The sequence below is a fragment of the Mus caroli genome, chromosome 4, assembly GCF_900094665.2.
Source record: "Mus caroli chromosome 4, CAROLI_EIJ_v1.1, whole genome shotgun sequence".
In the NCBI taxonomy this organism is placed as follows: domain Eukaryota; kingdom Metazoa; phylum Chordata; class Mammalia; order Rodentia; family Muridae; genus Mus; species Mus caroli.
This window is the reverse complement of record NC_034573.1, coordinates 33482341-33491877: the sequence shown is the minus strand read 5'-3', so window position 1 is coordinate 33491877 and position 9537 is coordinate 33482341. Positions and strand designations below refer to the sequence as shown.

The following is a 9537-nucleotide window of genomic DNA, read 5'->3' as shown; positions in this document are numbered from 1 at the left end:
ACACACACACACACACACACACACACACACACACATGTCGCACTGGACAGGTGATTATCTCAGGCTAGCTCCCTGTCCAGGTCTAGTGGTCACTTGGGGATCATGGCTTTCCCTGCCCACCAGAGGGGCCCCTCCTGATGATTGTTTCAGTCTCACTCCTGCCTGGGACCTGAGGTACCAGTTGGTGTCTCCCCATCCTGGAAAATCATCTGGACCTGCCTAGCATAGGATTGCTGGTCATCTCAGGATAGATGCATGTCTGGACCTTCTGGTGCTGGACTAGTAGTTGTCTCAGGCTAGCTTTATTAAGAGGATGTTAGGTTATTAATCACCCAGATGTTCATAAGTCAGAACACTGAGAGTAGACAGACTCTTTTCTGTCACCAACTGATACACATGTGACATAGCAGCCACATCTGCAGTGCCTCTGGGACAATTTGTTTTGTTTGTCTTTTAAAAAGTTGGGTGAGTAGAAAGAATCTAGGAGAAACATATCTTGGAAAGAAAAACATGTTCAAATTATATTTTTTGAAAAAAACCATTTCAGTTAAAAAAAAAGGGAATTATCATATATCACTATGCACACAGTAAATATGTTTTAACCACTGTGATGAAGTCCATGCAATAACCAGGCACATTGTAACAGGTTATTATCATGTCTGGTAAAATTTTTATTACATTATTTATAATTTAACCATGATGGTCATTATTATAATTCCTGTAGCCAACAAAAGCATAGGCATTTTAAGATTCACCTTCTAGATCCAGATTCTCCAGTTAGAATAGTTATTCTGAAGCTGTTCAGCTTCACTTTAGATTCTGGTCTTTTATTATCAATTAAATGTTGATACTCTTATCTATCACAAACTGTCCCCCAATAAAAGATATTTGTGACTGAGTTAAAACTAGGAAGATCATGAACATTATATCCCTTTTCATGACTCAGGTGTGAAATGGATCTACTGTTCATTCTACTCCGTCACCAATCATTGCCTTCTCTTGTTCTTCCAACATGGTATATGTCACCTGTACTTATGCATGTGTACACAGATGCATTCACACTAGGTGAGTGTTCTACATATGTCCCATGTTCTATATGCTTCATGTTCTGTTAAATATTTTACTCATGATAAGGTGGTCTTTTATTCATTTAGTTCTCACTGATTATATTCACTGTACATGGCATCATGTTACATAAGAACATTTTCATACAAGTACATAATGGTACCGAACATCTTGCCCCATACTCTGCTACTTTCCTTTTAATCTCCTCTTTGGCCATTTTCTAATAGATAATTATTACTTCTCCACTTTTGTCATAGATGCCTTCATAATCTTATGGAGGAGAGGGAACACACACTATTTGTGTTTGAGGCTGACTAAACTCACGTAGAGGTATTATTCCCAGCCCCCTGCCATGTTGCTTCCCTCCCACCCTATAGATGTGCTGTGCATTTATTCTAGACTTCCTTCCCAAACAGGTTGATTTCAAAGATTTAAATTTATTCCTACATTGAAATAATTCTGTTGGTATTTATGTCTGAAAATAGTTCATCATGTTGGCATACCACATCTTTCTTTACCTATCTCTACATTGAGCAACACCTAGGTAGAGTCCATATTCAGCTACTGTGAACAGCGCTGTGGTAAATACTTCTGTGCCAGTGTCTCTATGATGTGTTGACTTGTGATACAAGGACATATCCAGAAGGGTCAGACCTGCGATAGATCTTATTTTAGTTTCTTTGGTTTCCATAATTGTTGGATGGGATTACATTCTACCAACTGGTAGTGTATGTACACAATCCACACTGTGACAAATGTTTGTTGTACATGTTTTGTCTTGATAATAGACATTCCGACTGGGTAAGATAGAATCTCAATATAGCTTTAAATAAGTGCCTCTCTGTGCTCTAAGGTTTTATTTTATTAGAAAAAATGAGATTTATAATATAATTATAATATATTTGATTATAATATAAATCATGTTATTTCTAAGCATTACATATGATAGTAGTACATATAATTATAACCATAGTTTCTTATGGTATGTCGTATAATGTAAAATGTAGCATGACTATAATATTTCCTTGCTGATATACTGAGGCTAGGCTAGCTTTTGTACAGCTGCTAGTTTGAACACTAAAAGAATTGTGAGGGTTGGAGATCACTCACCAGAGGTACAGATAATAGCTGAAGTAATTGATTGATTGATTAATTGATTGACTGATTGATTGGAGATGCTGTATGAAAAGAAGGAAAGATGTTTCTGTTTGTTTTCCTTATTCAGTGTTTTCTAACTGGCTAAAGGGAATGTGGGTTCAGAGCCATACTATTTCATTTCATTATTATAACTACTTGAATATCTTCCCAAACATCTTATGAGGAAGTGTTTTTGTGAAAAATTTTACAAGTGATTTTATAGAAGGACAATGAACAGCTGATATTTCAGATTTTCAATCACTACTTTAGAAAATATCAAACCCTTTATATATGACTCTATGAATGTGACTTAGCAGATATTTATGCCTCTTATTGTATTCTGTGTAAAGGAACATTTCAAGGCAACTAGTAATGAATTAGATTGTAGCTTTTATTGCTTATTTTTTCTTTTTAAAACTCAAATGTCACAGCGTATCACTTTGCAATTTCATTTTGAACCATCTGCTAAGTAAGGGAGTTTCACCCCATTTTGTTTCACATATGTGTCCTACTTTGATCACATCACCATCTTTTTTTTTCCCCTGAAAGTGACACTAAATTTCAAGAGCTAAATGTGTGAATGTTCCACATTTATGTGTAAATGATGGGAGAAACTGTCCTTCTCCTTGGTACTTGACAACCAGTGCTCAGGAAGCTTGCTTAGCTGTATCCTTTCTTCTCAACAGCACAACCTCATTTTCTGTCCTGCTTAATGGCGATGAGATGATGCCGCCAAAAGGAAATTATTCCTAAGATTTTTCTTTAACATTAGGTTAAGTAGATGTCTTTACCGTCTGCTGATAGGTCAGGTCCATAAAGATATCATTAGATAATAAACAAGATAAAGGCCGGTATAAGCAGAGACTAGTGGAACAATGTATCTCTAGGACATCTTAATATTTATGGAAGACCGTGATATGGTGGGAGAGTTTCTACCCCACAGAAGACATGTTTCCAGATATATTGTATGAGAACAAAACAAAACAGAGCTAATTATTAGCAGCAACCAGGGGCTAGAAGAGAAGAGAGAGAATTTCCCTGGAGGTCTCAAGAGGTAGTAAAATTGACAGTCTCCCTCTTACCCTCAAGCCTGTAAAAATGCCTTTTTTAAAAGCTTTGTTTTATGAATTTTTATGTTATCCCAAGTATTCTCAACAAGTATTTATGCCTTGAGGAATATTACGTTTGCTTTAATTTCTTCAGAAAATAAGAGGAAAGTCATTGTGTAAGAGCTGTCTACCTGGTCCCTGCTCATGTATTGCTTAGCACATTTTCCTGTTAGTCACTGGCTAAAGCACTGATGAATTCCCAAAGTCACAGAGTTATGAAAAACATTGAGACTTGTGGACTTTTAAAAAACACTATTTTCTCATTATACAAGATGATTGGTTTCTCTCATGGGAACTTTGTAGGTGATATGCTGCCCCGGGGTTAACAGGCTTGTTACTCCTGTACCTCTTTTTTATTTAAAATGGATTATTTTCTCACACAATATATTCTGATTGCATTTCTCCTTCTCTCTATACTTGACCTCTCTGGGGCTATGGATTGTAGCTTGTTATCATTTATTTAATAGCTAACGTACATAACTGTGCATTCATAAGCAAATAGATACCATATTTATCTTTCTGGGTCTGGGTTACCACACTCACAATGATTTATTTTCTAGTTTCATTAATTTCTCTGCAAATTTCATGATTTCATTTTCTTAACAACTGAGTAATAAATAGTTCATTGTATAAATATAGCATATTTTATTTATCCATTTGTCAGTTGAGGGATATCTAGGTTATTTCCAACTTCTGTCTATTATGAATGGAGCAGCAATGAACATGATTGAACAAGTGTCCTTCAAGAAGGATGAAGTGTCCATTAGGAATAGGAGCAAGAGTGGTATTGAGGTAGATCAATTATTATTTTTCTAAGGAACCACCACACTGATTTCTACAGTAGCTATAAAAGTTTGTATTCCCATCACCAATGGATGAATGTTCCCCTTGCTCCACATTCTTGCCAGCAGGAGTTATCACTTGTGTTATTGATCATGACCATTCTGACAGATGTAAGATAGAATCTCAAAGCAGTTTTGATATCTCATTTCCCTGATGGCTAGGAAAATTGAACATTACTTAAGTGCTTCTCAGCCATTTGAGTTTTCTCTATTGAGAGTTCTCTGCTTAGATCTGTAACCATTTTTTAACAGGGTATTTTTTTTTGATATACCATTTTTCAGCTCTTTATATGTTTTGGATATTAGTCATTTATGTAAGTGTAAATTTTATTCTATTTTACTTGTCTTGGAGGATCACTGTCTCAGTCTGCTAGCCCAAGCCTTGTCCTGGAAGCTTTTACCCTCCCTATGATTTTTTCTAGGCCTCTAATATTTTCTGCCTCTGAGACTTACTGTTAAATAAGCTCACCCTTTCTAGTTCTTTCTGAGCTCTGGCTGGCTGGCTCAACTCAGCTATTTTGGCTCAAATTCCTCTCCAAGATGAGTCAAACTTGTTTCTCTCAGTTTCTTACTGAATTGCTCTGCTTGACCTCAATCTAACTTTGGTAATATGTTCTAATCTTCTGACTACTTCTCATTCTCTGGCTTATTCTGTGTTCACCTGTGTCCAGACTGTTCTCAGTTACACCTGTCTCTGTAAAATTCTCCCAGTAGAACTGCCTTCTTTCTCTGCACTGCCCAGTAGGCAGTTTTCCTTTCCTCTCTTTTCTCATGGGGGTTGGGCATATCCTAATCTGTCAATTTTTTTTTCTGACTCTTCACTTTGCCACTCAATTAGACATATATTTCAAAACTACATGCATCCATCTATAAATTAAATTTACCTTCATTGTTTGTGATTAAGGATGTGTACTAAGAGCAAGCCTGTATTTTAGCCAAAGGGATTAATGGTATATGCTAAGGGCTGAGGCACACAACTAGGAATAGCTACCCCCCCGCAACCCCCCCCCCACAGTAAATAGCACAATCTCAAGGTTCACAGTGTGATCAAATATCCTGCAGTATTGTATTAAATGTAGAGTTGGTAAAATTTTTTTCCCATTTTATAGGTTGTTGCTTTGTTGAAATGATGGTGTCCTTTGCCTTACAGAAAATTTTCAGTTTAACACTGTCTGCTAGTGCCTGAGCTAATGATGTTCTTTTCAGAAAGTCTTCTCCTGTGTCAGTGAGTTCAAGGCTATCCCCCACTTTCTCTTTTATCAGGTTGAGTGTATCTGGTTTTATATTCTGGTCTTTGATCCATTTGGAGTCATTTAGTGCAAGGTGAACAGTATGGATCTATTAACACTTTCCTACATGCAGACATCCACTTTGAACAGCACCATTGTTAAAGAGGCTGTCTTTTTCCAGTGTGTATTTCTGGCTTCTTTACCAAAAAAAAAAAAAATATCTGTATAGATTTATATCCGGGTCTTCAATTGTATTCCATTGATCAATATGTCTGTTTTTGTGTTTTTTTTTTTTGTTATAATATTTAAAAAAAAAAAAAAAAAAAAAAATCAGGTATCTATACTTGTGTAGACTTATGTCTTGGTCTTCAATTCAATTCAATCAATCAGTATTTTCCTCAATATTATGCTATTTTTATTAGCTTTGTAGTACAATTTGGAACTGGGAATTATGGTACCTCCACCAATTCTTTTATTGTTCTGAATTGTTCAAGACATTCTTATCCTTTTGGGTTTCCGAATTTCCATATGAAACAGAATAGTCCAATCAAGATCTGTGAAGAACTGTCTTAGATTTTTGGTGAGGATTGTATAGAACCTGTATATTGCTTATTGTAGGATGACCATATTTACCTTATTAATCATACCCATGTATGAGCATGGGACATCTTTCCATTTTCTGATATCTTCTTCAATATTTTTCTCGAAAGGCTTGACTTTTTTTTTATCATACAGTCATTCAATTGTTAAGTTAAAGTTATATCAAAATATTTTATATTATTTGAGGCTATTTTGAAAGGTGTTGTTTCCCTGATCTCTTCCTTAGCCCCGTTGTCATTTGTATATAGGAGGGAATCTTTATTTTTATGAGTTGCTTTTGTATCCTGCTACTTTGCTGAACATGTTATCAGTTGTAGGACTGTTCTGGGTGAATTCTTAGGGTCACTTATGTATATTATTATACCATCTTGAAATAAAGATACTTTGACTTCTTCATTTCATATTTGTGTCTCCTTGATTTTCTTCAGTTGTTTTATTGCTTCAGGTGCAGCTTCAGGTACTATGGTGAAGAGGTATGGAGCGAGTCAACGACCTTTTCTTGTTCTAGATTTTAATGGATTTGCCATAAGTTTCTCTACATTTAAATTGATGTTGGCTATGGGCTTGTTGTAAACTACCTTCATTATAATCAGGCATGTCCCTTGTAACCTTATTCTCTCCATGACTTATATCATGAAGGGATATTGGATTTTGTCAAAGGCCTTTTCTGCCTTAAGGAGATGGTCATGTACTTTTTTCCCTTTCAGTTTGTTTACATAGGGGATTTCATGTATTGATTCTGTATATTGAGCCATCCCTGTACCTCTGGGATGAAGCCTATTTGCTAATGGTAGATGATCTTTTCAGTGTGTTTGAGGGCTCAATTTGCAAGTATTTCCTGGAGAAATTTTGCATGCATGTTCATAAGGGAAATTGGTCTGTAATTTTCTTTCTTTGTTAAATCTTCATGTGGTTTGTTATGAGAGTTAAGAGTGGTCTCATAAAATGAATTGGGTAATGTTCCTTCTGTTTTTAATCTGTGATATAATTTGTGCAGTACTAGCATTAACAATTCTTTCAAAGTCTGGTGAAATTCTGTGCTGAGCCCATCTGGCTCTGGGTTCTGTTTGCTTTGGGATACTTTGAGTGACTTTCTTTTTGCCAGGGGTTACAGGTCTTTTCAAATGATCTGATCTTGATTTAAATTTGGTAAGTCGAGTTTTACTTCTCCTTCCATTCTGCCTAGTCTAATCTGCCTTTCTCATCCCCAGCTCTGCATTCTGTCATTACTTTCTACCCCTTTCTAAGGAAACTAAATCAGCAGATTCTGATGAAACACTGCTTTTCTTCCTCCTTTGAAATCCCTCATAACCTTGGCCTATCCTTATTCCTAAGTGCCAACCCCAATATTCGGAAACACATCTTATTGGAACCTCCAGTGGCCATACCTATCAGGTTCACACAGATGTCCTATCAGGCAATCCACAGGCAGCATATTCTTCTAACATCCAGAAAAGAGACATAAACAAAGGAACAAAGTTCCCTCCCCACATTGCCAAAACCAGATATCAACAATTAGAGCTATAACCTTCCCAATTTCAGATGACTAGACACCAGCATAAAAACATAATCAATAGCACCCAGGACAATATGTCTCCACTAGAGCCCAGTAACCCTACCAGAGCAGGCCTTGAGTATTCCAACACAGCTGAAGCACAAGAAAAGGACTTTAAAACAACCTCTATGAAGACACTTATATAAGGATTTCTAGGTACTATTTGGGAATACTAAGAACCATTACTTTGACCAAGATACATTCAGCTATTTTCTGTAAAAAGAAATGGCCACTAGTATGTCTTTTTGATACCTCATCTTTCCTTTTTTCTATCACATGAATAGTAATTTTCACATGGAGTTGAGTAACCAATTCAGTAACCAATTCAAACCTTATAGTGATCAAAGTTCAACAGAAACAAAAGCAATGGATAAACAAATGCAAAGTAATAATAATACTTTCAGGTTCATTCTGGAATCTCACCTTTGAGCTACAGACTACCAACTTCACTAGAAAGTATTACTATGACTTTATGTCTGTTTGTTATATAAGACGTTAATCAATTTTCAATTTATGCTATCTAGACAATATTAAGATCATAGGACAGCACATTGATTTTAAGCTTACCCTTGATACAAAGATCATATTCATGTATTTGTGTTTTGAATGAGTTTTTGCTTTAATTTAACCTGATAGAACTATATAATAAATTTTCTTTTCTTTCACCCTCTGTCTTATTTTTCCTACAGTCAGCCATCAAAACACATTTAAATTTGGACCTTATTTTGTTATGAACATCACATCCCTCTTATCAAATTTTGGTGAATAGCTAAGTCTTTTCTAGATTACAAGTCTTGTTGAGCTTCAGGTCTGCCCCAACAATTAGCTATTTCAGAGAGTAAGCATTATACTATCACTGTGTTTTGTGATGTAAAGAGTTGTTTTTGATAATTAACATTAAAAGAGAACACTCAATTTATGTATATCTGCAATAATCACTACAGAGATTCTTTTATTATATAAAAGATGAAAGGCATTCATTTAAATAGAATGGATCTATAGAAAGAATGTAAAACTAAATGTTTATTATGATAAATTTATGCTTATGTTTTATTCACATGAACATAAATTTACTCACAAGTCACAATTCTGTCTTGTTGAGGACCAACAATTATCCTTATCTTTAAAGCTGAGTCCTTTAACGCTCTGGACAAGACTGGACCTTCATTTTTCTTGCACTGCACATACTGAATCAACTTCTCTTCTTTTGAGGTCCATGAGATCCTATCAAATGCAATTTTCTGTTGAAACATTGCTTTCCTATTACACCACATGAATTGTAATTTCAGGTATCCTTTGATGTAAAATGTCCAACTGTTCAAAGTTCATTTTGTGTAGAGCCTTTGGAGTGGCCCACCTCATCCATTTGCACAGAATGTGTGCCTGTTTTGTTTGTTAACTTAGTGAGACCTTTTTCTAGTCTGTGGCTTGGTAGCCTCTAGCATATTCTGGCCTGGTCTGTCAATGTCCTCTTCACTGCTATTGTAATAGCAAAATAGAGTATTTTATTTTAGGAAGAAAGGTTATTTTTAACTAAAACTACATCCTACCAGGAAAATAGCATGTTTCATGGCTCATGCTCATATCTCTTCAGTGGGGCTATCTTCTTACAAAAATTCAACATTTTATACAATAAAATGAATACTTCTTAAGCACACAGAAAGACAAAGGTTGACATCAACCTCTGGCTGTTCCTATCATCTAATAACCCAATAACCCTTTGCTCTCAATACACCATCTTATAGCTATCACTCTTTTTCATTCTAGTACATCTGTTACTGTTTCCTAGAGTAGAACTTCAAATAAAGGTAACCATGTATCATATATGATAAATGTGTACATCATAGATTTGAATTTTTTTCTATTTTGATTAATATAATGGTTTTGACAGTAGTCCATGTGGTTTCATTAAAGTTGATTTTTAATGGGGATTATTAGATTTGTATTCCATTGACATATTACAATATATCCATCAATTCTGCATTTTTTGACAGAAAATG

The 9537-nt window shown here is 35.3% G+C and overlaps 1 pseudogene; it reads right to left on the bottom strand.

The window, feature by feature from the left end:
* Positions 1 to 312: 312 nt before the first annotated feature.
* On the bottom strand, positions 313 to 437 carry LOC115031010 (annotated as a pseudogene).
* Positions 438 to 9537: the final 9100 nt, after the last annotated feature.